Source organism: Aulostomus chinensis, chromosome 18, assembly GCF_037954235.1.
Source record: "Aulostomus chinensis isolate RoL2024-O1b breed Wild chromosome 18, RoL_Achi_v1.0, whole genome shotgun sequence".
Lineage (NCBI taxonomy): Eukaryota > Metazoa > Chordata > Actinopteri > Syngnathiformes > Aulostomidae > Aulostomus > Aulostomus chinensis.
Window position 1 is genome coordinate 22,437,495 of NC_141337.1, and position 26,265 is coordinate 22,463,759.

Here is a 26,265-nt window from a genome sequence, read left to right on the forward strand (position 1 = left end):
ACCCCCCCTCCCCCCCCCCCCCACCTCTCACTCTCCTCCCCTCTTGCTTCCTTCTCTTCATCCAATACGGTCAGCATCAGCATCCGGGTTCCGCTCCCCTCCCCATCCCTGCTCTGGTTTGCCACCACCCTTCAGCAAAGTTTCATGTTGACTCTAAAGAAAAGGTGCTGAAAGTATCAGATCCTCAGTTATTCAGCATAGATTCAGTTCACGATGCGAAAACGCATTTCCTCCGTGTAAAATCTCCCGGAAGCTGACCAGAAAAGCAGTGTCGGGAGGACAGTGGTACTTTGATACATCACTAATATTCGAGTTGCGGTGTCGCCACCTGATGTGGGGCGAATAGACCTCTTGTTAGTCATAATAAGTTGATTCTGCAATAAAGTAACCGCTTCACTCGGAGGAAAACGCTCCAAGGAGTTGACCAGCGCTCCGTTTTCAGTTCAGTCCGGAGTGAAAATTTCCCGCCCAGAGACTCCATAACCAAGCCTGGATTGTTGCTGACTGTGCACAATAAGTCCACCATAACCCTGAGCCTCTTTAGTGTATGCATACACACAAGTACAACACATGAAAAGTAACACACACAGGAAAGAGAAGAAGATGTGAGGAGAAGAACAATACCAGCTCAGACCCGTGTCCATCTGTCCACATATTGGAGCCACAGACATAAAATACTACAACTTCTCGATGTTTTTAAGAATAAAATGTGAATTAAACACCTCCATTTCTTAATGCCCCGTCATCCATTTTTGTGCTTGGATTGGTGGAAGGAATGCAAATGTAGTGAGATCAGTCTCTTCTAAGTGTACCTACAGCAGGATGGTGAGGCAAGCTATGACTCTCAAATGAATGCAGTGTGTGTAAATATATAATTGCTAAATAATAAACATTAGAGTATTCTATTTTTGGAGTCAGCAGGTCATCTGCTGTTTGCCTTTTTTAATGTTCATCAGTGTTGAACAGTTTTGCTGAGCTCACTCTGGTTCTGCTCATCATCATTGAGGAGGAAACAAGGATTTATGGGCTTTTTTTTTCTTCAAGTAGTTACAAAACAACAAAAGTGCTTCTCTTTCAAATTCACCCTGCTGACCTGTCTTTTAAACTGTAAACACACTCCATGTATATCAGAGCAACTTTTTTTTCCTCAACACGATAGAAAATGGCCGGATGGAGAAATACAGTGTGAAAAACTGGAGCTTCTTGAAATGAATAGATTAAAAACATTTAAGATTAAAATTATACATTAAAAGTAATAAACTTAATTCAAAAGAAGATTTTTACATGTATGCCAGGATATTATACCGTGGTATTGATGTTTAAACCTGGAAAACCTGGAAACGACGCGTAAAGAGTGCAGATGTTCAGTCTGTCTGCAGCTGTAGCGCATGCCGGGTCACAGGAACAACACGGGACGTTCAGTGCGCACCCTCAGCTGCATCGCTGCATCGCTGCAGGCTGTGATTAAGTTTCGCATTGTGATATCTCCCTGACGTTGACTTGCAAATCCTTTTTAATCTTAATCCCTTGATGCAGTCTGATTGATGCAACTGGGATTAAAGCGTTGTTTGTTGTGTATGTAAATCCATGCATGGGAGTGATTGTGTTACAGGGAAAGAGGAGCAGAGGCCCATGTAAAACTTCCATCAAATCACAAATTCAAATATTTCTGTTTGTAAATTCATGAACTTTCCTTGTGAACCCTGACCTGACCCTGACCTCATCCTGTCTCGGCGTAAGAGCTTTTCCAACCACACGATGGTAGTCTTGTGCCTTTGTAGATTCTGCCCATTTCTTTTCATATGTACTTGTATTTGCTTGCCACAGGATGGTGTTGTTGCAGTTGAAGTGTAGAAGAGAAGCTGTTAAAAAAAGACAAACCAAAATCCAAGCAGATTAAAAAAGTCTAATAGTCTGTTGTCTCTAATGTACAGTTTGGTGTGGCCACACCAGGATCAAAAGAATTCCTTAACACTGTGAGAGCGTTTCCTCTGGCTGTGTGTGGTATGGCTGGAGTGATATGAAAAATGTGGTCATGAAACTGTTTCAAATTAGATTTAAAATCCACGTCGAGCAGGAAAACCCTTGCATCTGTTTTGAAATGTTGGCAGAATAACACACTAAAATAAATTACAATGGAAAAATATTGCCACAAACAGATATGAATGTTGAATTATTAAAAAAGTAAATAAATATTGATTGGAGAGAAATAGTTTGGGCAAATAATGCAACAATGTTCTAGGTATGAAAAAGGAAAAGCAAACACCCTTCCAATCCATCCTGTTAAATTAAAAGTTAAATTGCAGTGCATGCTCAGTTGCATTAAATATAATGTGAAATGTCTTACGGCAGGCTGCACGGTGGTGCAGTGGTCAGCACTGTGGCCTCACAGCAAGAAGGTTCCGGGTTCGAGTCCCAGCTCGGGCACAGGGTCTTTCTGTGTGGGTCTGCATGTTCTCCCTGTGCCTGTGTGGGTCCTCTCTGGTACTCCAGCTTCCTCCACAGTCCAAAGACATCAAGAGGGGACGAGGCTGACTGATACTCTAAATTGACTGTAGGTGTGAGTGTGAATGGTTGTTCGTCTCTGTATGTTGGCCCTGCAATGGACTGGTGACCTGTCCAGGGTGAACCCCGCCTCTCGCCCGTAGATGCTGGGATAGGCTCCACCCCCCCCGCGACCCTTACGAGTAAGGAATAAGCGGAAGATGACGATGGAAGTCTTACGGCACCTGAAAACAATGTAATATGAAGTAAAAAATTTTATATTTTGAGTTATATTCCCAGAACACTGCCAAAAAAAAACTCTAATCTTATGACAAAATCAAAGAATAGAATGAACTGTAAATGGGAAAAGCAAAGTTTAGATGTTGATATTTATTGAAGGAAGTTTATGGTTACTGTTCATCTTACTGAGTTGCTACTTCTTAAACAATTCTGATTTATGGAAGAGAATTAATAATGAGATCGATCATTTAATGTAAGAAAGATGGGGCGCTCTCTGTTCCGGGCGGACAGGTCCGCCGCTTCAGGTAAGAGCAGAGGCGGTGGTGTGGCGCTGTATGTCCACAACTCCTGGTGTACAGCCACACACACCGTCGGCACATTCTGCTCTCCTGATCTGGAATTCCTGGCCGTGAAATGCCGACCGTTCAAGCTGGTTAGAGAACTCTCGTCCATCGTCATCGTGGCTGTCTACATACCACCGCGGGCTAATGCTAAGTTAGCATTAGAGGAGCTCTACTGCCTGATCAGCGGACAGATGAACAACAACCCGGAGGCGGCTGTGCAGCTGTCCACGGTTCCTGAGTGCCTCAAGTCCTCCACCATCATACCAGTGCCGAAGAAGACATCCATCACCTGCCTGAATGATTACAGGCCCGTTGCTCTGACCCCGGTAATCATGAAGTGCTTTGAGCGGATTCTTCTCCGGTACATCAGAGACCTCATCCCTGCGAACCTCGACAGCCTTCAGTTCGCCTACAGAGGGAATCGGTCTACAGAGGATGCTGTCTCTATCACCCTGCACACAGCCCTGACCCACCTGCAGCAGCCCAACACCTACGTCAGGATGCTGTTTGTAGACTTCAGCTCGGCTTTCAACACCATCATCCCGGACAAGCTGGCGCTGAAGCTGCATGGGGTGGGTCTGCCTGCGTCACTGGATCAGAGACTTTCTCACTAACAGGCCTCAGGTGGTGAGAATAGGGAACAGGACATCGTCCCCTCTGGTCCTCAGCACGGGCACGCCACAGGGCTGTGTGCTCAGCCCCACCCTCTTCACCCTGTTCACCTACGACTGTGCTGCCATCCATCCCACCAACACAGTCGTGAAGTTCGCGGACGACACTACAGTGGTGGGTCTCATCTCGGACAACAACGAGACCCACTACAGAGAGGAGGTGCACCAGCTCACTCGGTGGTGTTCAGCAAACAACCTGGTGCTGAACACAGGGAAGACCAAGGAGGTCATTGTGGACTTCAGGAGGTCCAGGAAGACAGACCACGCCCCCCTCCTCATGGATGGAGAAGTGGTGGAGCGTGTGGACGACATCAAGTTCCTGGGCCTCCACATCAGCTCTGATCTCTCCTGGTCAGTGAACACCTGCCGCCTGGTGAAGAAGGCACAACAAAGGCTCTTCTTCCTCAGGAAGCTGAAGCGGGCTGGACTCTCCTCTCGGTTGCTGGCCAACTTCTACAGGGCCACGATCGAGAGCATCCTCTGCCTCAATGTGACCGTCTGGTATGGCAGCTGCACGGCACAGGAGAGGAGACAATTGGCACGGGTGGTCCGAACTGCACAGGGGATTGTGGGCTGCCCCCTCCCAGACCTGGACTCCATATATGAAGGCCGGGTCAGGAAGAGGGCGAGATCCATCGCCACGGACCCCAGCCACCCGGGCCACAGACTGTTTGTACCGCTTCCATCAGGAAAGCGGTACAGGAGCATCCGCACCACCACCAACAGACTGAGGAACAGCTTCTATCCCAGAGCTGTTAAATCCATCAGCCCCTGCAGCCCCTCACTGCAGTGGAAGACTCTGAGGACAATGATAAGAACGCACACTGCACTTTACATATCAATAGTTCAGATTTCTATTGTTCCAGAAAGAGAATTAAAAGAAAGTTTTGGGTTTGTCTGCTCAGGGCAAGCCTTGAATATTTGTTACAACGTGGAGCCCCTCAGAGGAGTGTCTGTCTCACAAATTTTGCAGTCTTATTCTGTTTTTCCTCATTTTTTTGTGTGTGTGTCCAGTTACAGTCTTGGCTAAGAGCTTTAGACTGAAAATTCTATGTCATGAGTCAGTGGCCAACTGGTACTGATTCACTTTTGTTGGCTCTGTGGTTAGCACTGTTGCCATACATCTACAAGGTCCTGGTTTTGAATGCCAGCTGGAGTTTGCATGTCCTCCCATATGGGTTCCACTGGGTTCTCCGGTTTCCTCACGCCATGAAAAGGCATGTATGTAAGGAATGGATAGTCCTATTAGCACCTCTGACTGATGTGGAAGGGACAGGAGTTGTTCCCCTGGATCTCCTCACTGCTCCACAGAGAGACAGAATGAGAGAGGACGTATCAAATACAAAGGATCGATTTTGTTGCATGCTGTGAAACAACTAAGACTGTCTTCCTCTTTATCAGGAAAACTATCAAAAATAATGAATCAAATCTTAACCCTCAGACGATCCTCATTATTATGTCTCAGAAAGTGTGGACTAATGTCTGAATTATCACACACACACACACACACACACAGTTGCTCTTACTCTTTGCCCTTTGCAGAGTCAGGCAGAAATACTGTAACCCCCCCACTCACCTCACTGGAATCCTTCTTGGGCATTTAGTTTGCAGTCCCTCCCCCTGAACTGTTGTTGGTGTCTTCTGTGTTACCCGGTGCCATTTCTAGCTTCTAGCTTTGAAAAATGTGTTCTTCAGAGCTAATTCAGTCAGAATTGCGTGATGATGCAGCGAGTCAAAGAACGTGACATCACTGGGAGGTCTGCTTGTGCATGCGTGGCATGATGCAGAACTAAGTCTTGTCCTGTCACATGTTGAGACCAATGGAACATTCCTGTGACTGCAGCACACCTGTCGTCACTGGTCATACGTGTCATGGACACACTTGCAGAGTTACATTATGATACATATGACAATGAATTGAAGTAGTACTTTTACAGACCACACCACCACGTTATCTTCAATCAGCCATCATAAAAAGACCCTCTGAAGGCTACTAAACACAAAAGGATTGCATTAATTCTATATGAATTATGTTACAGTTTCTCGATTGCTTACACACATTTTCTGAAAGCAAGCCTCATATTCTCAGAACTCGACACACAAATCCAAAAACACACACACAAACACACACACAACGGGCAAAACCCCTCACTTCTCCAGCAAAATGAAGTCTTACTTTCAAAACAATGTAATTTCTTCTCAAACTGGTATTTTGTTTTCAACTGACAAACACAAACCATCAAATGAGTAGACATTCATAAGAATCAGTTGAATGTAAAACACTACCATGAGTGGGAAACACCTTTTCTGTACTCATCATGATGACTTAGGCCTTTTTTGTTTCGTGTTACACCACAGACAGACGTAAAATATTTTAGAATATAGTTTTATAACCAGAACAGGCAAACGAAGAATGGTAACAAATGCATTTTATTATTCGCAACAACACAATGCGCACAGTGTACATCCCAACCAACACAAAGTTGCAAATACAAAACAGAAAAATGCAGTTACAAAAACCCCCAAAAACTATGCTGCATCCTGTCTTCTGTTCGGGTCTGACCACAACACCTCATCCACATCACAGGCAATGTTTTCCCTGGCCAAGCAGCGGGGGAACTATCGCCTGGCATGGCGAACACAGCCATGAAAAGAATCAACTGTTATATCTCCACATGCATCTTCCATAGCTTGGAGAAGGGGTATATGTGTTTGTGGTTGCCGGTCATACATCTTCCATCTCCAGGCAGAAAAAAATTCCTCAATCGGATCGAGGAATGGAGAATATGGAGGTAGATAAACAACTAAAAAGTGTGGGTGGGCAGGGAACCAGTTCTGAACCAGAGCAGCCCGGCGGAAACTCACATTGTCCCAAATGACAAGGTACCTGAGCTGCTCTGGGTCGACTATCTGATCTGGTGGAATGAGTGTGTTGTGTAGAGTGTCCAGGAATGTGATCAGATGGGCAGTGTTATAGGGGCTAAGGGTAGCATGGAGATGGATGACGGTGTGGTGGGAAATTGCTGCACACATTGTGATGTTCTTACCTATCCTCATTTCGGAAAGTCCAGATGATGGATGCCACATTTGGCTGTACTCTTTGCCCAGCCTCCCTCATTGTTAGACCATGGTTGACCACATGGTCAACCAAAGTGGCTCGGATCTAATCCGAAATTACAGTCCTTGGTCTTTCTCGTCCTCTCACTCTCACTCTCACTCTCACTCTCACTCCTCCCACTCTGCCTCTGTTGGCATCTATTGCTGCAAAATAGAAGCGCTCACCTGTTGCCCTTTTATGCTAAAGCTCTGATTGCTAATTGTAAAACTGTGTGACAAGTGTTTGCCCATGTGACAAGTAAGTGTGCATTGTAGGGCAATTAAGTTTAGAATTTTGAATGACAGTGTGTTCCTTGTGAAAACAAGAGATTTCCTCCATGAAAATTGTGCCACATGCAGAGAATTGTGTGGAGTGTTTTGAAAAAAGTGTGTTTTATAACTGCAATTTGAGTGTAAAGCAGGAATTGTGCTTGTAGTTTAGCAGAAATGGTTCAGGGGGTGGTCATTGTGTCTCAAGTACCAGAAAATGTGTGTAAACAATAAAAAAAAAACTGTAAATACCTAAAGTTAAATTGAACAAAAAGAAAAAAAAGTCCTGAACCTGGATCCTTGTATAAATCCAGTGATATTTTGAAGAAAAATTGAACTGTGTGGGATTGGCAGCTGGGGAAATTGTTCAAAACTCCAAAGAGTGGAAAAACCAAATGGGTATTTAGAGTTAAGATTAAAGAAAAACCCATTAAAGAAAATCTTTCTGGTAATGGTGGGATTTAAACCTATGCCCTCAAGAAACTGGAGACTCAATCTAGAGGCTCTAAATGCTTGGTGATGCTATTTATGTTTGTACCTTAAAAACATGAAAAGACAAAAATCCCTGCATTCCTAGGTGAGAGCGTGAAACTGATAATGCCAAGGTTCTGAAGAATACCATACCATTGAAAACCTGAGAGCATTTTGGAAGGAAAATTTGTTTGGAACTTTATGAGCAAGTTCAAGAATATGTCATAGTTTTTGGGAATATGCCATAGTTTATTCACTGTTTTGTGTATGAAAGATGTGTGGTTGTTTGTGCTTGATGGAGGTTTGTCTGACTGTTTTTCTGATGGATATTCTGGAACTGACACCAGATAGATTTGCTGTGAAAACTTGGAACATTTTCCCTTCCTCTTCTTAAAGGAAAGACGGTGGAACTGGCACAACGCCGTCTAAGGCATTGTACAGTCAATGGTGGGGTTCTAAGCCATGCCCCCAAGTGAGCGGAGACTACATTCAGACCCTTGGAATGCTTGGAAACACCAATTTTGAAATATTTTGAAGGATGCCTCAACATGTAGCGATTGGGCAACATGTCAAAATCTGCAACTAGTTTTGGGATTTGTCTGGAAGGCTGTTTGGCCTACCTATGAGTAGTTGATTGAACTTGTGACGTTTGGGAGATTCCTGATTCTAATATCCACTTTTGTGTGTCCTCAGGAAGTGTGGGCGTGGGGGCTTGATGGATGCTTGTGTGACTGATGGATATTCTGTAACTGACACCAGATACATTTGCGGTGCAAACTGAGAGTTAGAGTTTTACTGACCCCAGACGTTGTGGTGCGCCATTTGTCATATTGTTCCAAACTATCACAGGTGGAAAAAACCAAATGTGTATCTGGAGTTTAGGATTCAAAATGTTCCATTGGAGAAAGTCTCTCAGTCAATGGTGGGGTTCTAAGCCATGCCCCCAAGTGAGCGGAGACTACATTTAGACCCTTGGAATGCTTGGAAACACTATGCACGGTTGAACATTCCAAATATTTCCGAGAACCCTCCCTGGAAGGCCCACGGAGAGAAAGAATTGGAATTTTTTTTCATCTCTAAACCTACACTTTAGACAAACTTAGGAAGCAAAGCAGGAGGTAGGTGTAATTTTCTTTCAGCAGGAGGCCGGTTAGCTCAGTTGGTTAGAGCGTGGTGCTAATAACGCCAAGGTCACAGGTTCAACCCCCGTACGGGCCACAGCTTATATGTTGGCAGAATTCAATATCTGTACTCTACATCCAAGGCCTGCCAAAAAAGTAGGAAGCTTGCCTCGAGGAAAATGGACCTGGTGGTTTTACAGTATGTCTTGGAAAGTTCTTCCCGCTTGCCAGTCCAACACTTCAACTCGAAAGCATTTACATCCAATCGTCACAAAAACACATTTGGAGACAACCCTGTCTGAAATGAGAATTATTTTGAAGATGCCTCAACATGTAGCGATTGGGCAACATTTCAAAATCTGCAACTAGTTTTGGGATTTGTCTGGAAGGCTGTTTGGCCTACCTATGAGTAGTTGATTGAACTTGTGACGTTTGGGAGATTCCTGATTCTAATATCCACTTTTGTGTGTCCTCAGGAAGTGTGGGCGTGGGGGCTTGATGGATGCTTTTGTGACTGATGGATATTCTGTACCTGACACCAGATACATTTGCGGTGCAAACTGAGAGTGAGACTTTTTTGCGAATGACAGTAGTTGTACTGACCCCAGACGTTGTGGTGCGCCATTTGTCATATTGTTCCAAACTATCACGGGTGGAAAAAACCAAATGTGTATCTGGAGTTTAGGATTCAAAATGTTCCATTGGAGAAAGTCTCTCAGTCAATGGTGGGGTTCTAAGCCATGCCCCCAAGTGAGCGGAGACTACATTTAGACCCTTGGAATGCTTGGAAACACTATGCACGGTTGAACATTCCAAATATTTCCGAGAACCCTCCCTGGAAGGCCCACGGAGAGAAAGAATTGGAATTTTTTTTCATCTGTAAACCTACACTTTAGACAAACTTAGGGAGCAAAGCAGGAGGTAGGTGTAATTTTCTTTCAGCAGGAGGCTGGTTAGCTCAGTTGGTTAGAGCGTGGTGCTAATAACGCCAAGGTCACGGGTTCAACCCCCGTACGGGCCACAGCTTTATGTTGGCAGAATTCAATATCTGTACTCTACATCCAAGGCCTGCCAAAAAAGAAGGAAGCTTTCCTCGAGCAAAATGGACCCAGTGGTTTTACAGTATGTCTTGAAAAGTTCTTCCCGCTTGCCAGTCCAACACTTCAACTCGAAAGCATTTACATCCAATCGTCACAAAAACACATTTGGAGACATCCATGTCTGAAATGAGAATTATTTTGAAGGATGCCTCAACATGTAGCGATTGGGCAACATTTCAAAATCTGCAACTAGTTTTGGGATTTGTCTGGAAGGCTGTTTGGCCTACCTATGAGTAGTTGATTGAACTTGTGACGTTTGGGAGATTCCTGATTCTAATATCCACTTTTGTGTGTCCTCAGGAAGTGTGGGCGTGGGGGCTTGATGGATGCTTGTGTGACTGATGGATATTCTGTACCTGACACCAGATACATTTGCGGTGCAAACTGAGAGTGAGACGTTTTTGCGAATGACAGTAGTTGTACTGACCCCAGACGTTGTGGAGCGCCATTTGTCATATTGTTCCAAACTATCACGGGTGGAAAATACCAAATGTGTATTTGGAGTTTTGGATTAAAAGTGTTCCATTGGAGAAAGTCTCTCAGTAAATGGTGGGGTTCTAAGCCATGCCCCCAAGTGAGCGGAGACTACATTTAGACCCTTGGAATGCTTGGAAACACTATGCACGGTTGAACATTCCAAATATTTCCGAGAACCCTCCCTGGAAGGCCCACGGAGAGAAAGAAAGTGGAATTTTTTTTCATCTCTCAACCAACACTTTCGACAAACTTAGGGAGCAAAGCAGGAGGTAGGTGTAATTTTCTTTCAGCAGGAGGCCGGTTAGCTCAGTTGGTTAGAGCGTGGTGCTAATAACGCCAAGGTCACGGGTTCAACCCCCGTACGGGCCACAGCTTACATGTTGGCAGAATTCAATATCTGTACTCTACATCCAAGGCCTGCCAGAAAAGAAGGAAGCTTTCCTCAAGGAAAATGGACCTGGTGGTTTTACAGTATGTCTTGAAAAGTTCTTCCCGCTTGCCAGTCCAACACTTCAACTCGAAAGCATTTACATCCAATCGTCTCAAAAACACATTTGGAGACATCCCTGTCTGAAATGAGAATTATTTTGAAGGATGCCTCAACATGTAGCGATTGGGCAACATGTCAAAATCTGCAACTAGTTTTGGGATTTGTCTGGAAGGCTGTTTGGCCTACCTATGAGTAGTTGATTGAACTTGTGACGTTTGGGAGATTCCTGATTCTAATATCCACTTTTGTGTGTCCTCAGGAAGTGTGGGCGTGGGGGCTTGATGGATGCTTTTGTGACTGATGGATATTCTGTACCTGACACCAGATACATTTGCGGTGCAAACTGAGAGTGAGACTTTTTTGCGAATGACAGTAGTTGTACTGACCCCAGACGTTGTGGTGCGCCATTTGTCATATTGTTCCAAACTATCACGGGTGGAAAAAACCAAATGTGTATCTGGAGTTTAGGATTCAAAATGTTCCATTGGAGAAAGTCTCTCAGTCAATGGTGGGGTTCTAAGCCATGCCCCCAAGTGAGCGGAGACTACATTTAGACCCTTGGAATGCTTGGAAACACTATGCACGGTTGAACATTCCAAATATTTCCGAGAACCCTCCCTGGAAGGCCCACGGAGAGAAAGAATTGGAATTTTTTTTCATCTGTAAACCTACACTTTAGACAAACTTAGGGAGCAAAGCAGGAGGTAGGTGTAATTTTCTTTCAGCAGGAGGCTGGTTAGCTCAGTTGGTTAGAGCGTGGTGCTAATAACGCCAAGGTCACGGGTTCAACCCCCGTACGGGCCACAGCTTTATGTTGGCAGAATTCAATATCTGTACTCTACATCCAAGGCCTGCCAAAAAAGAAGGAAGCTTTCCTCGAGCAAAATGGACCCAGTGGTTTTACAGTATGTCTTGAAAAGTTCTTCCCGCTTGCCAGTCCAACACTTCAACTCGAAAGCATTTACATCCAATCGTCACAAAAACACATTTGGAGACATCCATGTCTGAAATGAGAATTATTTTGAAGGATGCCTCAACATGTAGCGATTGGGCAACATTTCAAAATCTGCAACTAGTTTTGGGATTTGTCTGGAAGGCTGTTTGGCCTACCTATGAGTAGTTGATTGAACTTGTGACGTTTGGGAGATTCCTGATTCTAATATCCACTTTTGTGTGTCCTCAGGAAGTGTGGGCGTGGGGGCTTGATGGATGCTTGTGTGACTGATGGATATTCTGTACCTGACACCAGATACATTTGCGGTGCAAACTGAGAGTGAGACGTTTTTGCGAATGACAGTAGTTGTACTGACCCCAGACGTTGTGGAGCGCCATTTGTCATATTGTTCCAAACTATCACGGGTGGAAAATACCAAATGTGTATTTGGAGTTTTGGATTAAAAGTGTTCCATTGGAGAAAGTCTCTCAGTCAATGGTGGGGTTCTAAGCCATGCCCCCAAGTGAGCGGAGACTACATTTAGACCCTTGGAATGCTTGGAAACACTATGCACGGTTGAACATTCCAAATATTTCCGAGAACCCTCCCTGGAAGGCCCACGGAGAGAAAGAATTGGAATTTTTTTTCATCTGTAAACCTACACTTTAGACAAACTTAGGGAGCAAAGCAGGAGGTAGGTGTAATTTTCTTTCAGCAGGAGGCTGGTTAGCTCAGTTGGTTAGAGCGTGGTGCTAATAACGCCAAGGTCACGGGTTCAACCCCCGTACGGGCCACAGCTTTATGTTGGCAGAATTCAATATCTGTACTCTACATCCAAGGCCTGCCAAAAAAGAAGGAAGCTTTCCTCGAGCAAAATGGACCCAGTGGTTTTACAGTATGTCTTGAAAAGTTCTTCCCGCTTGCCAGTCCAACACTTCAACTCGAAAGCATTTACATCCAATCGTCACAAAAACACATTTGGAGACATCCATGTCTGAAATGAGAATTATTTTGAAGGATGCCTCAACATGTAGCGATTGGGCAACATTTCAAAATCTGCAACTAGTTTTGGGATTTGTCTGGAAGGCTGTTTGGCCTACCTATGAGTAGTTGATTGAACTTGTGACGTTTGGGAGATTCCTGATTCTAATATCCACTTTTGTGTGTCCTCAGGAAGTGTGGGCGTGGGGGCTTGATGGATGCTTGTGTGACTGATGGATATTCTGTACCTGACACCAGATACATTTGCGGTGCAAACTGAGAGTGAGACGTTTTTGCGAATGACAGTAGTTGTACTGACCCCAGACGTTGTGGAGCGCCATTTGTCATATTGTTCCAAACTATCACGGGTGGAAAATACCAAATGTGTATTTGGAGTTTTGGATTAAAAGTGTTCCATTGGAGAAAGTCTCTCAGTAAATGGTGGGGTTCTAAGCCATGCCCCCAAGTGAGCGGAGACTACATTTAGACCCTTGGAATGCTTGGAAACACTATGCACGGTTGAACATTCCAAATATTTCCGAGAACCCTCCCTGGAAGGCCCACGGAGAGAAAGAAAGTGGAATTTTTTTTCATCTCTCAACCAACACTTTCGACAAACTTAGGGAGCAAAGCAGGAGGTAGGTGTAATTTTCTTTCAGCAGGAGGCCGGTTAGCTCAGTTGGTTAGAGCGTGGTGCTAATAACGCCAAGGTCACGGGTTCAACCCCCGTACGGGCCACAGCTTACATGTTGGCAGAATTCAATATCTGTACTCTACATCCAAGGCCTGCCAGAAAAGAAGGAAGCTTTCCTCAAGGAAAATGGACCTGGTGGTTTTACAGTATGTCTTGAAAAGTTCTTCCCGCTTGCCAGTCCAACACTTCAACTCGAAAGCATTTACATCCAATCGTCACAAAAACACATTTGGAGACATCCCTGTCTGAAATGAGAATTATTTTGAAGGATGCCTCAACATGTAGCGATTGGGCAACATGTCAAAATCTGCAACTAGTTTTGGGATTTGTCTGGAAGGCTGTTTGGCCTACCTATGAGTAGTTGATTGAACTTGTGACGTTTGGGAGATTCCTGATTCTAATATCCACTTTTGTGTGTCCTCAGGAAGTGTGGGCGTGGGGGCTTGATGGATGCTTGTGTGACTGATGGATATTCTGTACCTGACACCAGATACATTTGCGGTGCAAACTGAGAGTGAGACTTTTTTGCGAATGACAGTAGTTGTACTGACCCCAGACGTTGTGGTGCGCCATTTGTCATATTGTTCCAAACTATCACGGGTGGAAAGAACCAAATGTGTATCTGGAGTTTAGGATTCAAAATGTTCCATTGGAGAAAGTCTCTCAGTAAATGGTGGGGTTCTAAGCCATGCCCCCAAGTGAGCGGAGACTACATTTAGACCCTTGGAATGCTTGGAAACACTATGCACGGTTGAACATTCCAAATATTTCCGAGAACCCTCTCTGGAAGGCCCACGGAGAGAAAGAAAGTGGAATTTTTTTTCATCTCTCAACCAACACTTTCGACAAAATTAGTGAGCAAAGCAGGAGGTAGGTGTAATTTTCTTTCAGCAGGAGGCCGGTTAGCTCAGTTGGTTAGAGCGTGGTGCTAATAACGCCAAGGTCACGGGTTCAACCCCCGTACGGGCCACAGCTTATATGTTGGCAGAATTCAATATCTGTACTCTACATCCAAGGCCTGCCAAAAAAGTAGGAAGCTTTCCTCAAGGAAAATGTACCCGGTGGTTTTACAGTATGTCTTGGAAAGTTCTTCCCGCTTGCCAGTCCAACACTTCAACTCGAAAGCATTTACATCCAATCGTCACAAAAATACATTTGGAGACAACCCTGTCTGAAATGAGAATTATTTTGAAGGATGCCTCAACATGTAGCGATTGGGCAACATGTCAAAATCTGCAACTAGTTTTGGGATTTGTCTGGAAGGCTGTTTGGCCTACCTATGAGTAGTTGATTGAACTTGTGACGTTTGGGAGATTCCTGATTCTAATATCCACTTTTGTGTGTCCTCAGGAAGTGTGGGCGTGGGGGCTTGATGGATGCTTGTGTGACTGATGGATATTCTGTACCTGACACCAGATACATTTGCGGTGCAAACTGAGAGTGAGACTTTTTTGCGAATGACAGTAGTTGTACTGACCCCAGACGTTGTGGTGCGCCATTTGTCATATTGTTCCAAACTATCACGGGTGGAAAGAACCAAATGTGTATCTGGAGTTTAGGATTCAAAATGTTCCATTGGAGAAAGTCTCTCAGTAAATGGTGGGGTTCTAAGCCATGCCCCCAAGTGAGCGGAGACTACATTTAGACCCTTGGAATGCTTGGAAACACTATGCACGGTTGAACATTCCAAATATTTCCGAGAACCCTCTCTGGAAGGCCCACGGAGAGAAAGAAAGTGGAATTTTTTTTCATCTCTCAACCAACACTTTCGACAAAATTAGTGAGCAAAGCAGGAGGTAGGTGTAATTTTTTTTCAGCAGGAGGCCGGTTAGCTCAGTTGGTTAGAGCGTGGTGCTAATAACGCCAAGGTCACGGGTTCAACCCCCGTACGGGCCACAGCTTATATGTTGGCAGAATTCAATATCTGTACTCTACATCCAAGGCCTGCCAAAAAAGTAGGAAGCTTTCCTCAAGGAAAATGGACCCAGTGGTTTTACAGTATGTCTTGGAAAGTTCTTCCCGCTTGCCAGTCCAACACTTCAACTCGAAAGCATTTACATCCAATCGTCACAAAAACACATTTGGAGACAACCCTGTCTGAAATGAGAATTATTTTGAAGGATGCCTCAACATGTAGCGATTGGGCAACATTTCAAAATCTGCAACTAGTTTTGGGATTTGTCTGGAAGGCTGTTTGGCCTACCTATGAGTAGTTGATTGAACTTGTGACGTTTGGGAGATTCCTGATTCTAATATCCACTTTTGTGTGTCCTCAGGAAGTGTGGGCGTGGGGGCTTGATGGATGCTTGTGTGACTGATGGATATTCTGTACTTGACACCAGATACATTTGCGGTGCAAACTGAGAGTGAGACTTTTTTGCGAATGACAGTAGTTGTACTGACCCCAGACGTTGTGGTGCGCCATTTGTCATATTGTTCCAAACTATCACGGGTGGAAAGAACCAAATGTGTATCTGGAGTTTAGGATTCAAAATGTTCCATTGGAGAAAGTCTCTCAGTAAATGGTGGGGTTCTAAGCCATGCCCCCAAGTGAGCGGAGACTACATTTAGACCCTTGGAATGCTTGGAAACACTATGCACGGTTGAACATTCCAAATATTTCCGAGAACCCTCTCTGGAAGGCCCACGGAGAGAAAGAAAGTGGAATTTTTTTTCATCTCTCAACCAACACTTTCGACAAAATTAGTGAGCAAAGCACGAGGTAGGTGTAATTTTCTTTCAGCAGGAGGCCGGTTAGCTCAGTTGGTTAGAGCGTGGTGCTAATAACGCCAAGGTCACGGGTTCAACCCCCGTACGGGCCACAGCTTATATGTTGGCAGAATTCAATATCTGTACTCTACATCCAAGGCCTGCCAAAAAAGTAGGAAGCTTTCCTCAAGGAAAATGTACCCGGTGGTTTTACAGTATGTCTTGGAAAGTTCTTAGCGCTTGCCAGTCCAACACTTCAACTCGAAAGCATTTACATCCAATCGTCACAAAAATACATTTGGAGACAACCCTGTCTGAAATGAGAATTACTTTGAAGGATGCCTCAACATGTAGCGATTGGGCAACATGTCAAAATCTGCAACTAGTTTTGGGATTTGTCTGGAAGGCTGTTTGGCCTACCTATGAGTAGTTGATTGAACTTGTGACGTTTGGGAGATTCCTGATTCTAATATCCACTTTTGTGTGTCCTCAGGAAGTGTGGGCGTGGGGGCTTGATGGATGCTTGTGTGACTGATGGATATTCTGTACCTGACACCAGATACATTTGCGGTGCAAACTGAGAGTGAGACTTTTTTGCGAATGACAGTAGTTGTACTGACCCCAGACGTTGTGGTGCGCCATTTGTCATATTGTTCCAAACTATCACGGGTGGAAAGAACCAAATGTGTATCTGGAGTTTAGGATTCAAAATGTTCCATTGGAGAAAGTCTCTCAGTCAATGGTGGGGTTCTAAGCCATGCCCCCAAGTGAGCGGAGACTACATTTAGACCCTTGGAATGCTTGGAAACACTATGCACGGTTGAACATTCCAAATATTTCCGAGAACCCTCCCTGGAAGGCCCACGGAGAGAAAGAATTGGAATTTTTTTTCATCTGTAAGCCTACACTTTAGACAAACTTAGGGAGCAAAGCAGGAGGTAGGTGTAATTTTCTTTCAGCAGGAGGCCGGTTAGCTCAGTTGGTTAGAGCGTGGTGCTAATAACGCCAAGGTCACGGGTTCAACCCCCGTACGGGCCACAGCTTATATGTTGGCAGAATTCAATATCTGTACTCTACATCCAAGGCCTGCCAAAAAAGAAGGAAGCTTTCCTCGAGCAAAATGGACCCAGTGTTTTTACAGTATGTCTTGAAAAGTTCTTCCCGCTTGCCAGTCCAACACTTCAACTCGAAAGCATTTACATCCAATCGTCACAAAAACACATTTGGAGACATCCATGTCTGAAATGAGAATTATTTTGAAGGATGCCTCAACATGTAGCGATTGGGCAACATTTCAAAATCTGCAACTAGTTTTGGGATTTGTCTGGAAGGCTGTTTGGCCTACCTATGAGTAGTTGATTGAACTTGTGACGTTTGGGAGATTCCTGATTCTAATATCCACTTTTGTGTGTCCTCAGGAAGTGTGGGCGTGGGGGCTTGATGGATGCTTGTGTGACTGATGGATATTCTGTACCTGACACCAGATACATTTGCGGTGCAAACTGAGAGTGAGACTTTTTTGCGAATGACAGTAGTTGTACTGACCCCAGACGTTGTGGTGCGCCATTTGTCATATTGTTCCAAACTATCACGGGTGGAAAAAACCAAATGTGTATCTGGAGTTTAGGATTCAAAATGTTCCATTGGAGAAAGTCTCTCAGTCAATGGTGGGGTTCTAAGCCATGCCCCCAAGTGAGCGGAGACTACATTTAGACCCTTGGAATGCTTGGAAACACTATGCACGGTTGAACATTCCAAATATTTCCGAGAACCCTCCCTGGAAGGCCCACGGAGAGAAAGAAAGTGGAATTTTTTTTCATCTCTCAACCAACACTTTCGACAAAATTAGTGAGCAAACCAGGAGGTAGGTGTAATTTTTTTTCAGCAGGAGGCCGGTTAGCTCAGTTGGTTAGAGCGTGGTGCTAATAACGCCAAGGTCACGGGTTCAACCCCCGTACAGGCCACAGCTTATATGTTGGCAGAATTCAATATCTGTACTCTACATGCAAGGCCTCCCAAAAAAGAGGGAAGCTTGCCTCGAGGAAAATGGACCAGGTGGTTTTACAGTATGTCTTGGAAAGTTCTTCCCGCTTGCCAGTCCAACACTTCAACTCGAAAGCATTTACATCCAATCGTCACAAAAATACATTTGGAGACAACCCTGTCTGAAATGAGAATTACTTTGAAGGATGCCTCAACATGTAGCGATTGGGCAACATGTCAAAATCTGCAACTAGTTTTGGGATTTGTCTGGAAGGCTGTTTGGCCTACCTATGAGTAGTTGATTGAACTTGTGACGTTTGGGAGATTCCTGATTCTAATATCCACTTTTGTGTGTCCTCAGGAAGTGTGGGCGTGGGGGCTTGATGGATGCTTGTGTGACTGATGGATATTCTGTACCTGACACCAGATACATTTGCGGTGCAAACTGAGAGTGAGACTTTTTTGCGAATGACAGTAGTTGTACTGACCCCAGACGTTGTGGTGCGCCATTTGTCATATTGTTCCAAACTATCACAGGTGGAAAGAACCAAATGTGTATCTGGAGTTTAGGATTCAAAATGTTCCATTGGAGAAAGTCTCTCAGTCAATGGTGGGGTTCTAAGCCATGCCCCCAAGTGAGCGGAGACGACATTTAGACCCTTGGAATGCTTGGAAACACTATGCACGGTTGAACATTCCAAATATTTCCGAGAACCCTCTCTGGAAGGCCCACGGAGAGAAAGAAAGTGGAATTTTTTTTCATCTCTCAACCAACACTTTCGACAAAATTAGTGAGCAAAGCAGGAGGTAGGTGTAATTTTCTTTCAGCAGGAGGCCGGTTAGCTCAGTTGGTTAGAGCGTGGTGCTAATAACGCCAAGGTCACGGGTTCAACCCCCGTACAGGCCACAGCTTATATGTTGGCAGAATTCAATATCTGTACTCTACATGCAAGGCCTCCCAAAAAAGAGGGAAGCTTGCCTCGAGGAAAATGGACCAGGTGGTTTTACAGTATGTCTTGGAAAGTTCTTCCCGCTTGCCAGTCCAACACTTCAACTCGAAAGCATTTACATCCAATCGTCACAAAAATACATTTGGAGACAACCCTGTCTGAAATGAGAATTACTTTGAAGGATGCCTCAACATGTAGCGATTGGGCAACATGTCAAAATCTGCAACTAGTTTTGGGATTTGTCTGGAAGGCTGTTTGGCCTACCTATGAGTAGTTGATTGAACTTGTGACGTTTGGGAGATTCCTGATTCTAATATCCACTTTTGTGTGTCCTCAGGAAGTGTGGGCGTGGGGGCTTGATGGATGCTTGTGTGACTGATGGATATTCTGTACCTGACACCAGATACATTTGCGGTGCAAACTGAGAGTGAGACTTTTTTGCGAATGACAGTAGTTGTACTGACCCCAGACGTTGTGGTGCGCCATTTGTCATATTGTTCCAAACTATCACAGGTGGAAAGAACCAAATGTGTATCTGGAGTTTAGGATTCAAAATGTTCCATTGGAGAAAGTCTCTCAGTCAATGGTGGGGTTCTAAGCCATGCCCCCAAGTGAGCGGAGACGACATTTAGACCCTTGGAATGCTTGGAAACACTATGCACGGTTGAACATTCCAAATATTTCCGAGAACCCTCTCTGGAAGGCCCACGGAGAGAAAGAAAGTGGAATTTTTTTTCATCTCTCAACCAACACTTTCGACAAAATTAGTGAGCAAAGCAGGAGGTAGGTGTAATTTTCTTTCAGCAGGAGGCGGGTTAGCTCAGTTGGTTAGAGCGTGGTGCTAATAATGCCAAGGTCACGGGTTCAACCCCCGTACGGGCCACAGCTTATATGTTGGCAGAATTCAATATCTGTACTCTACATCCAAGGCCTGCCAAAAAAGAAGGAAGCTTTCCTCAAGGAAAATGGACCCGGTGGTTTTACAGTATGTCTTGGAAAGTTCTTCCCGCTTGCCAGTCCAACACTTCAACTCGAAAGCATTTACATCCAATCGTCACAAAAACACATTTGGAGACAACCCTGTCTGAAATGAGAATTATTTTGAAGGATGCCTCAACATGTAGCGATTGGGCAACATTTCAAAATCTGCAACTAGTTTTGGGATTTGTCTGGAAGGCTGTTTGGCCTACCTATGAGTAGTTGATTGAACTTGTGACGTTTGGGAGATTCCTGATTCTAATATCCACTTTTGTGTGTCCTCAGGAAGTGTGGGCGTGGGGGCTTGATGGATGCTTGTGTGACTGATGGATATTCTGTACCTGACACCAGATACATTTGCGGTGCAAACTGAGAGTGAGACTTTTTTGCGAATGACAGTAGTTGTACTGACCCCAGACGTTGTGGTGCGCCATTTGTCATATTGTTCCAAACTATCACGGGTGGAAAGAACCAAATGTGTATCTGGAGTTTAGGATTCAAAATGTTCCATTGGAGAAAGTCTCTCAGTCAATGGTGGGGTTCTAAGCCATGCCCCCAAGTGAGCGGAGACTACATTTAGACCCTTGGAATGCTTGGAAACACTATGCACGGTTGAACATTCCAAATATTTCCGAGAACCCTCCCTGGAAGGCCCACGGAGAGAAAGAAAGTGGAATTTTTTTTCATCTCTCAACCAACACTTTCGACAAACTTAGGGAGCAAAGCAGGAGGTAGGTGTAATTTTCTTTCAGCAGGAGGCCGGTTAGCTCAGTTGGTTAGAGCGTGGTGCTAATAACGCCAAGGTCACGGGTTCAACCCCCGTACGGGCCACAGCTTACATGTTGGCAGAATTCAATATCTGTACTCTACATGCAAGGCCTCCCAAAAAAGAGGGAAGCTTGCCTCGAGGAAAATGGACCAGGTGGTTTTACAGTATGTCTTGGAAAGTTCTTCCCGCTTGCCAGTCCAACACTTCAACTCGAAAGCATTTACATCCAATCGTCACAAAAACACATTTTGAGACATCCCTGTCTGAAATGAGAATTATTTTGAAGGATGCCTCAACATGTAGCGATTGGGCAACATGTCAAAATCTGCAACTAGTTTTGGGATTTGTCTGGAAGGCTGTTTGGCCTACCTATGGGTAGTTGATTGAACTTGTGACGTTTGGGAGATTCCTGATTCTAATATCCACTTTTGTGTGTCCTCAGGAAGTGTGGGCGTGGGGGCTTGATGGATGCTTGTGTGACTGATGGATATTCTGTACCTGACACCAGATACATTTGCGGTGCAAACTGAGAGTGAGACTTTTTTGCGAATGACAGTAGTTGTACTGACCCCAGACGTTGTGGTGCGCCATTTGTCATATTGTTCCAAACTATCACGGGTGGAAAGAACCAAATGTGTATCTGGAGTTTAGGATTCAAAATGTTCCATTGGAGAAAGTCTCTCAGTCAATGGTGGGGTTCTAAGCCATGCCCCCAAGTGAGCGGAGACTACATTTAGACCCTTGGAATGCTTGGAAACACTATGCACGGTTGAACATTCCAAATATTTCCGAGAACCCTCCCTGGAAGGCCCACGGAGAGAAAGAATTGGAATTTTTTTTCATCTGTAAGCCTACACTTTAGACAAACTTAGGGAGCAAAGCAGGAGGTAGGTGTAATTTTCTTTCAGCAGGAGGCCGGTTAGCTCAGTTGGTTAGAGCGTGGTGCTAATAACGCCAAGGTCACGGGTTCAACCCCCGTACGGGCCACAGCTTATATGTTGGCAGAATTCAATATCTGTACTCTACATCCAAGGCCTGCCAAAAAAGAAGGAAGCTTTCCTCGAGCAAAATGGACCCAGTGTTTTTACAGTATGTCTTGAAAAGTTCTTCCCGCTTGCCAGTCCAACACTTCAACTCGAAAGCATTTACATCCAATCGTCACAAAAACACATTTGGAGACATCCATGTCTGAAATGAGAATTATTTTGAAGGATGCCTCAACATGTAGCGATTGGGCAACATTTCAAAATCTGCAACTAGTTTTGGGATTTGTCTGGAAGGCTGTTTGGCCTACCTATGAGTAGTTGATTGAACTTGTGACGTTTGGGAGATTCCTGATTCTAATATCCACTTTTGTGTGTCCTCAGGAAGTGTGGGCGTGGGGGCTTGATGGATGCTTGTGTGACTGATGGATATTCTGTACCTGACACCAGATACATTTGCGGTGCAAACTGAGAGTGAGACTTTTTTGCGAATGACAGTAGTTGTACTGACCCCAGACGTTGTGGTGCGCCATTTGTCATATTGTTCCAAACTATCACGGGTGGAAAAAACCAAATGTGTATCTGGAGTTTAGGATTCAAAATGTTCCATTGGAGAAAGTCTCTCAGTCAATGGTGGGGTTCTAAGCCATGCCCCCAAGTGAGCGGAGACTACATTTAGACCCTTGGAATGCTTGGAAACACTATGCACGGTTGAACATTCCAAATATTTCCGAGAACCCTCCCTGGAAGGCCCACGGAGAGAAAGAATTGGAATTTTTTTTCATCTCTCAACCAACACTTTAGACAAACTTAGGGAGCAAAGCAGGAGGTAGGTGTAATTTTCTTTCAGCAGGAGGCCGGTTAGCTCAGTTGGTTAGAGCGTGGTGCTAATAACGCCAAGGTCACGGGTTCAACCCCCGTACGGGCCACAGCTTATATGTTGGCAGAATTCAATAACTGTACTCTACATCCAAGGCCTGCCAAAAAAGAAGGAAGCTTTCCTCGAGCAAAATGGACCCAGTGTTTTTACAGTATGTCTTGAAAAGTTCTTCCCGCTTGCCAGTCCAACACTTCAACTCGAAAGCATTTACATCCAATCGTCACAAAAACACATTTGGAGACATCCATGTCTGAAATGAGAATTATTTTGAAGGATGCCTCAACATGTAGCGATTGGGCAACATTTCAAAATCTGCAACTAGTTTTGGGATTTGTCTGGAAGGCTGTTTGGCCTACCTATGAGTAGTTGATTGAACTTGTGACGTTTGGGAGATTCCTGATTCTAATATCCACTTTTGTGTGTCCTCAGGAAGTGTGGGCGTGGGGGCTTGATGGATGCTTGTGTGACTGATGGATATTCTGTACCTGACACCAGATACATTTGCGGTGCAAACTGAGAGTGAGACTTTTTTGCGAATGACAGTAGTTGTACTGACCCCAGACGTTGTGGTGCGCCATTTGTCATATTGTTCCAAACTATCACGGGTGGAAAAAACCAAATGTGTATCTGGAGTTTAGGATTCAAAATGTTCCATTGGAGAAAGTCTCTCAGTCAATGGTGGGGTTCTAAGCCATGCCCCCAAGTGAGCGGAGACTACATTTAGACCCTTGGAATGCTTGGAAACACTATGCACGGTTGAACATTCCAAATATTTCCGAGAACCCTCCCTGGAAGGCCCACGGAGAGAAAGAAAGTGGAATTTTTTTTCATCTCTCAACCAACACTTTCGACAAAATTAGTGAGCAAACCAGGAGGTAGGTGTAATTTTTTTTCAGCAGGAGGCCGGTTAGCTCAGTTGGTTAGAGCGTGGTGCTAATAACGCCAAGGTCACGGGTTCAACCCCCGTACAGGCCACAGCTTATATGTTGGCAGAATTCAATATCTGTACTCTACATGCAAGGCCTCCCAAAAAAGAGGGAAGCTTGCCTCGAGGAAAATGGACCAGGTGGTTTTACAGTATGTCTTGGAAAGTTCTTCCCGCTTGCCAGTCCAACACTTCAACTCGAAAGCATTTACATCCAATCGTCACAAAAACACATTTGGAGACAACCCTGTCTGAAATGAGAATTATTTTGAAGGATGCCTCAACATGTAGCGATTGGGCAACATTTCAAAATCTGCAACTAGTTTTGGGATTTGTCTGGAAGGCTGTTTGGCCTACCTATGAGTAGTTGATTGAACTTGTGACGTTTGGGAGATTCCTGATTCTAATATCCACTTTTGTGTGTCCTCAGGAAGTGTGGGCGTGGGGGCTTGATGGATGCTTGTGTGACTGATGGATATTCTGTACCTGACACCAGATACATTTGCGGTGCAAACTGAGAGTGAGACTTTTTTGCGAATGACAGTCGTTGTACTGACCCCAGACGTTGTGGTGCGCCATTTGTCATATTGTTCCAAACTATCACGGGTGGAAAGAACCAAATGTGTATCTGGAGTTTAGGATTCAAAATGTTCCATTGGAGAAAGTCTCTCAGTAAATGGTGGGGTTCTAAGCCATGCCCCCAAGTGAGCGGAGACTACATTTAGACCCTTGGAATGCTTGGAAACACTATGCACGGTTGAACATTCCAAATATTTCCGAGAACCCTCTCTGGAAGGCCCACGGAGAGAAAGAAAGTGGAATTTTTTTTCATCTCTCAACCAACACTTTCGACAAAATTAGTGAGCAAACCAGGAGGTAGGTGTAATTTTCTTTCAGCAGGAGGCCGGTTAGCTCAGTTGGTTAGAGCGTGGTGCTAATAACGCCAAGGTCACGGGTTCAACCCCCGTACGGGCCACAGCTTATATGTTGGCAGAATTCAATATCTGTACTCTACATCCAAGGCCTGCCAAAAAAGTAGGAAGCTTTCCTCAAGGAAAATGTACCCGGTGGTTTTACAGTATGTCTTGGAAAGTTCTTCCCGCTTGCCAGTCCTACACTTCAACTCGAAAGCATTTACATCCAATCGTCACAAAAATACATTTGGAGACAACCCTGTCTGAAATGAGAATTACTTTGAAGGATGCCTCAACATGTAGCGATTGGGCAACATGTCAAAATCTGCAACTAGTTTTGGGATTTGTCTGGAAGGCTGTTTGGCCTACCTATGAGTAGTTGATTGAACTTGTGACGTTTGGGAGATTCCTGATTCTAATATCCACTTTTGTGTGTCCTCAGGAAGTGTGGGCGTGGGGGCTTGATGGATGCTTGTGTGACTGATGGATATTCTGTACCTGACACCAGATACATTTGCGGTGCAAACTGAGAGTGAGACTTTTTTGCGAATGACAGTAGTTGTACTGACCCCAGACGTTGTGGTGCGCCATTTGTCATATTGTTCCAAACTATCACAGGTGGAAAGAACCAAATGTGTATCTGGAGTTTAGGATTCAAAATGTTCCATTGGAGAAAGTCTCTCAGTCAATGGTGGGGTTCTAAGCCATGCCCCCAAGTGAGCGGAGACGACATTTAGACCCTTGGAATGCTTGGAAACACTATGCACGGTTGAACATTCCAAATATTTCCGAGAACCCTCTCTGGAAGGCCCACGGAGAGAAAGAAAGTGGAATTTTTTTTCATCTCTCAACCAACACTTTCGACAAAATTAGTGAGCAAAGCAGGAGGTAGGTGTAATTTTCTTTCAGCAGGAGGCGGGTTAGCTCAGTTGGTTAGAGCGTGGTGCTAATAATGCCAAGGTCACGGGTTCAACCCCCGTACGGGCCACAGCTTATATGTTGGCAGAATTCAATATCTGTACTCTACATCCAAGGCCTGCCAAAAAAGAAGGAAGCTTTCCTCAAGGAAAATGGACCCGGTGGTTTTACAGTATGTCTTGGAAAGTTCTTCCCGCTTGCCAGTCCAACACTTCAACTCGAAAGCATTTACATCCAATCGTCACAAAAACACATTTGGAGACAACCCTGTCTGAAATGAGAATTATTTTGAAGGATGCCTCAACATGTAGCGATTGGGCAACATTTCAAAATCTGCAACTAGTTTTGGGATTTGTCTGGAAGGCTGTTTGGCCTACCTATGAGTAGTTGATTGAACTTGTGACGTTTGGGAGATTCCTGATTCTAATATCCACTTTTGTGTGTCCTCAGGAAGTGTGGGCGTGGGGGCTTGATGGATGCTTGTGTGACTGATGGATATTCTGTACCTGACACCAGATACATTTGCGGTGCAAACTGAGAGTGAGACTTTTTTGCGAATGACAGTAGTTGTACTGACCCCAGACGTTGTGGTGCGCCATTTGTCATATTGTTCCAAACTATCACGGGTGGAAAGAACCAAATGTGTATCTGGAGTTTAGGATTCAAAATGTTCCATTGGAGAAAGTCTCTCAGTCAATGGTGGGGTTCTAAGCCATGCCCCCAAGTGAGCGGAGACTACATTTAGACCCTTGGAATGCTTGGAAACACTATGCACGGTTGAACATTCCAAATATTTCCGAGAACCCTCCCTGGAAGGCCCACGGAGAGAAAGAAAGTGGAATTTTTTTTCATCTCTCAACCAACACTTTCGACAAACTTAGGG

The 26,265-nt window shown here is 44.6% G+C and overlaps 19 non-coding genes across 19 annotated transcripts; all 19 read left to right on the forward strand.

Annotated features, from left to right (window-relative positions):
* The first annotated feature begins 8,720 nt into the window (after positions 1–8,720).
* On the forward strand, positions 8,721–8,794 carry trnai-aau (transfer RNA isoleucine (anticodon AAU)). Its single transcript has one exon. It is a non-coding gene; the product is annotated as a tRNA-Ile (tRNA).
* An 850-nt stretch (positions 8,795–9,644) lies between these two features.
* On the forward strand, positions 9,645–9,718 carry trnai-aau (transfer RNA isoleucine (anticodon AAU)). The gene has a single exon. It is a non-coding gene; the product is annotated as a tRNA-Ile (tRNA).
* Positions 9,719–10,569: 851 nt separating this feature from the next.
* Positions 10,570–10,643, forward strand: trnai-aau (transfer RNA isoleucine (anticodon AAU)). Its single transcript has one exon. It is a non-coding gene; the product is annotated as a tRNA-Ile (tRNA).
* An 851-nt stretch (positions 10,644–11,494) lies between these two features.
* On the forward strand, positions 11,495–11,568 carry trnai-aau (transfer RNA isoleucine (anticodon AAU)). The gene has a single exon. It is a non-coding gene; the product is annotated as a tRNA-Ile (tRNA).
* An 850-nt stretch (positions 11,569–12,418) lies between these two features.
* trnai-aau (transfer RNA isoleucine (anticodon AAU)) lies at positions 12,419–12,492 on the forward strand. The gene has a single exon. It is a non-coding gene; the product is annotated as a tRNA-Ile (tRNA).
* Positions 12,493–13,343: 851 nt separating this feature from the next.
* trnai-aau (transfer RNA isoleucine (anticodon AAU)) lies at positions 13,344–13,417 on the forward strand. The gene has a single exon. It is a non-coding gene; the product is annotated as a tRNA-Ile (tRNA).
* An 852-nt stretch (positions 13,418–14,269) lies between these two features.
* On the forward strand, positions 14,270–14,343 carry trnai-aau (transfer RNA isoleucine (anticodon AAU)). Its single transcript has one exon. It is a non-coding gene; the product is annotated as a tRNA-Ile (tRNA).
* Positions 14,344–15,195: 852 nt separating this feature from the next.
* Positions 15,196–15,269, forward strand: trnai-aau (transfer RNA isoleucine (anticodon AAU)). The gene has a single exon. It is a non-coding gene; the product is annotated as a tRNA-Ile (tRNA).
* Positions 15,270–16,121: 852 nt separating this feature from the next.
* On the forward strand, positions 16,122–16,195 carry trnai-aau (transfer RNA isoleucine (anticodon AAU)). The gene has a single exon. It is a non-coding gene; the product is annotated as a tRNA-Ile (tRNA).
* Positions 16,196–17,046: 851 nt separating this feature from the next.
* trnai-aau (transfer RNA isoleucine (anticodon AAU)) lies at positions 17,047–17,120 on the forward strand. Its single transcript has one exon. It is a non-coding gene; the product is annotated as a tRNA-Ile (tRNA).
* Positions 17,121–17,972: 852 nt separating this feature from the next.
* trnai-aau (transfer RNA isoleucine (anticodon AAU)) lies at positions 17,973–18,046 on the forward strand. The gene has a single exon. It is a non-coding gene; the product is annotated as a tRNA-Ile (tRNA).
* Positions 18,047–18,898: 852 nt separating this feature from the next.
* trnai-aau (transfer RNA isoleucine (anticodon AAU)) lies at positions 18,899–18,972 on the forward strand. The gene has a single exon. It is a non-coding gene; the product is annotated as a tRNA-Ile (tRNA).
* An 852-nt stretch (positions 18,973–19,824) lies between these two features.
* Positions 19,825–19,898, forward strand: trnai-aau (transfer RNA isoleucine (anticodon AAU)). Its single transcript has one exon. It is a non-coding gene; the product is annotated as a tRNA-Ile (tRNA).
* An 852-nt stretch (positions 19,899–20,750) lies between these two features.
* On the forward strand, positions 20,751–20,824 carry trnai-aau (transfer RNA isoleucine (anticodon AAU)). Its single transcript has one exon. It is a non-coding gene; the product is annotated as a tRNA-Ile (tRNA).
* Positions 20,825–21,675: 851 nt separating this feature from the next.
* On the forward strand, positions 21,676–21,749 carry trnai-aau (transfer RNA isoleucine (anticodon AAU)). Its single transcript has one exon. It is a non-coding gene; the product is annotated as a tRNA-Ile (tRNA).
* An 851-nt stretch (positions 21,750–22,600) lies between these two features.
* Positions 22,601–22,674, forward strand: trnai-aau (transfer RNA isoleucine (anticodon AAU)). The gene has a single exon. It is a non-coding gene; the product is annotated as a tRNA-Ile (tRNA).
* An 852-nt stretch (positions 22,675–23,526) lies between these two features.
* Positions 23,527–23,600, forward strand: trnai-aau (transfer RNA isoleucine (anticodon AAU)). The gene has a single exon. It is a non-coding gene; the product is annotated as a tRNA-Ile (tRNA).
* An 852-nt stretch (positions 23,601–24,452) lies between these two features.
* Positions 24,453–24,526, forward strand: trnai-aau (transfer RNA isoleucine (anticodon AAU)). Its single transcript has one exon. It is a non-coding gene; the product is annotated as a tRNA-Ile (tRNA).
* Positions 24,527–25,378: 852 nt separating this feature from the next.
* On the forward strand, positions 25,379–25,452 carry trnai-aau (transfer RNA isoleucine (anticodon AAU)). Its single transcript has one exon. It is a non-coding gene; the product is annotated as a tRNA-Ile (tRNA).
* The last annotated feature ends 813 nt before the right edge of the window (positions 25,453–26,265 follow it).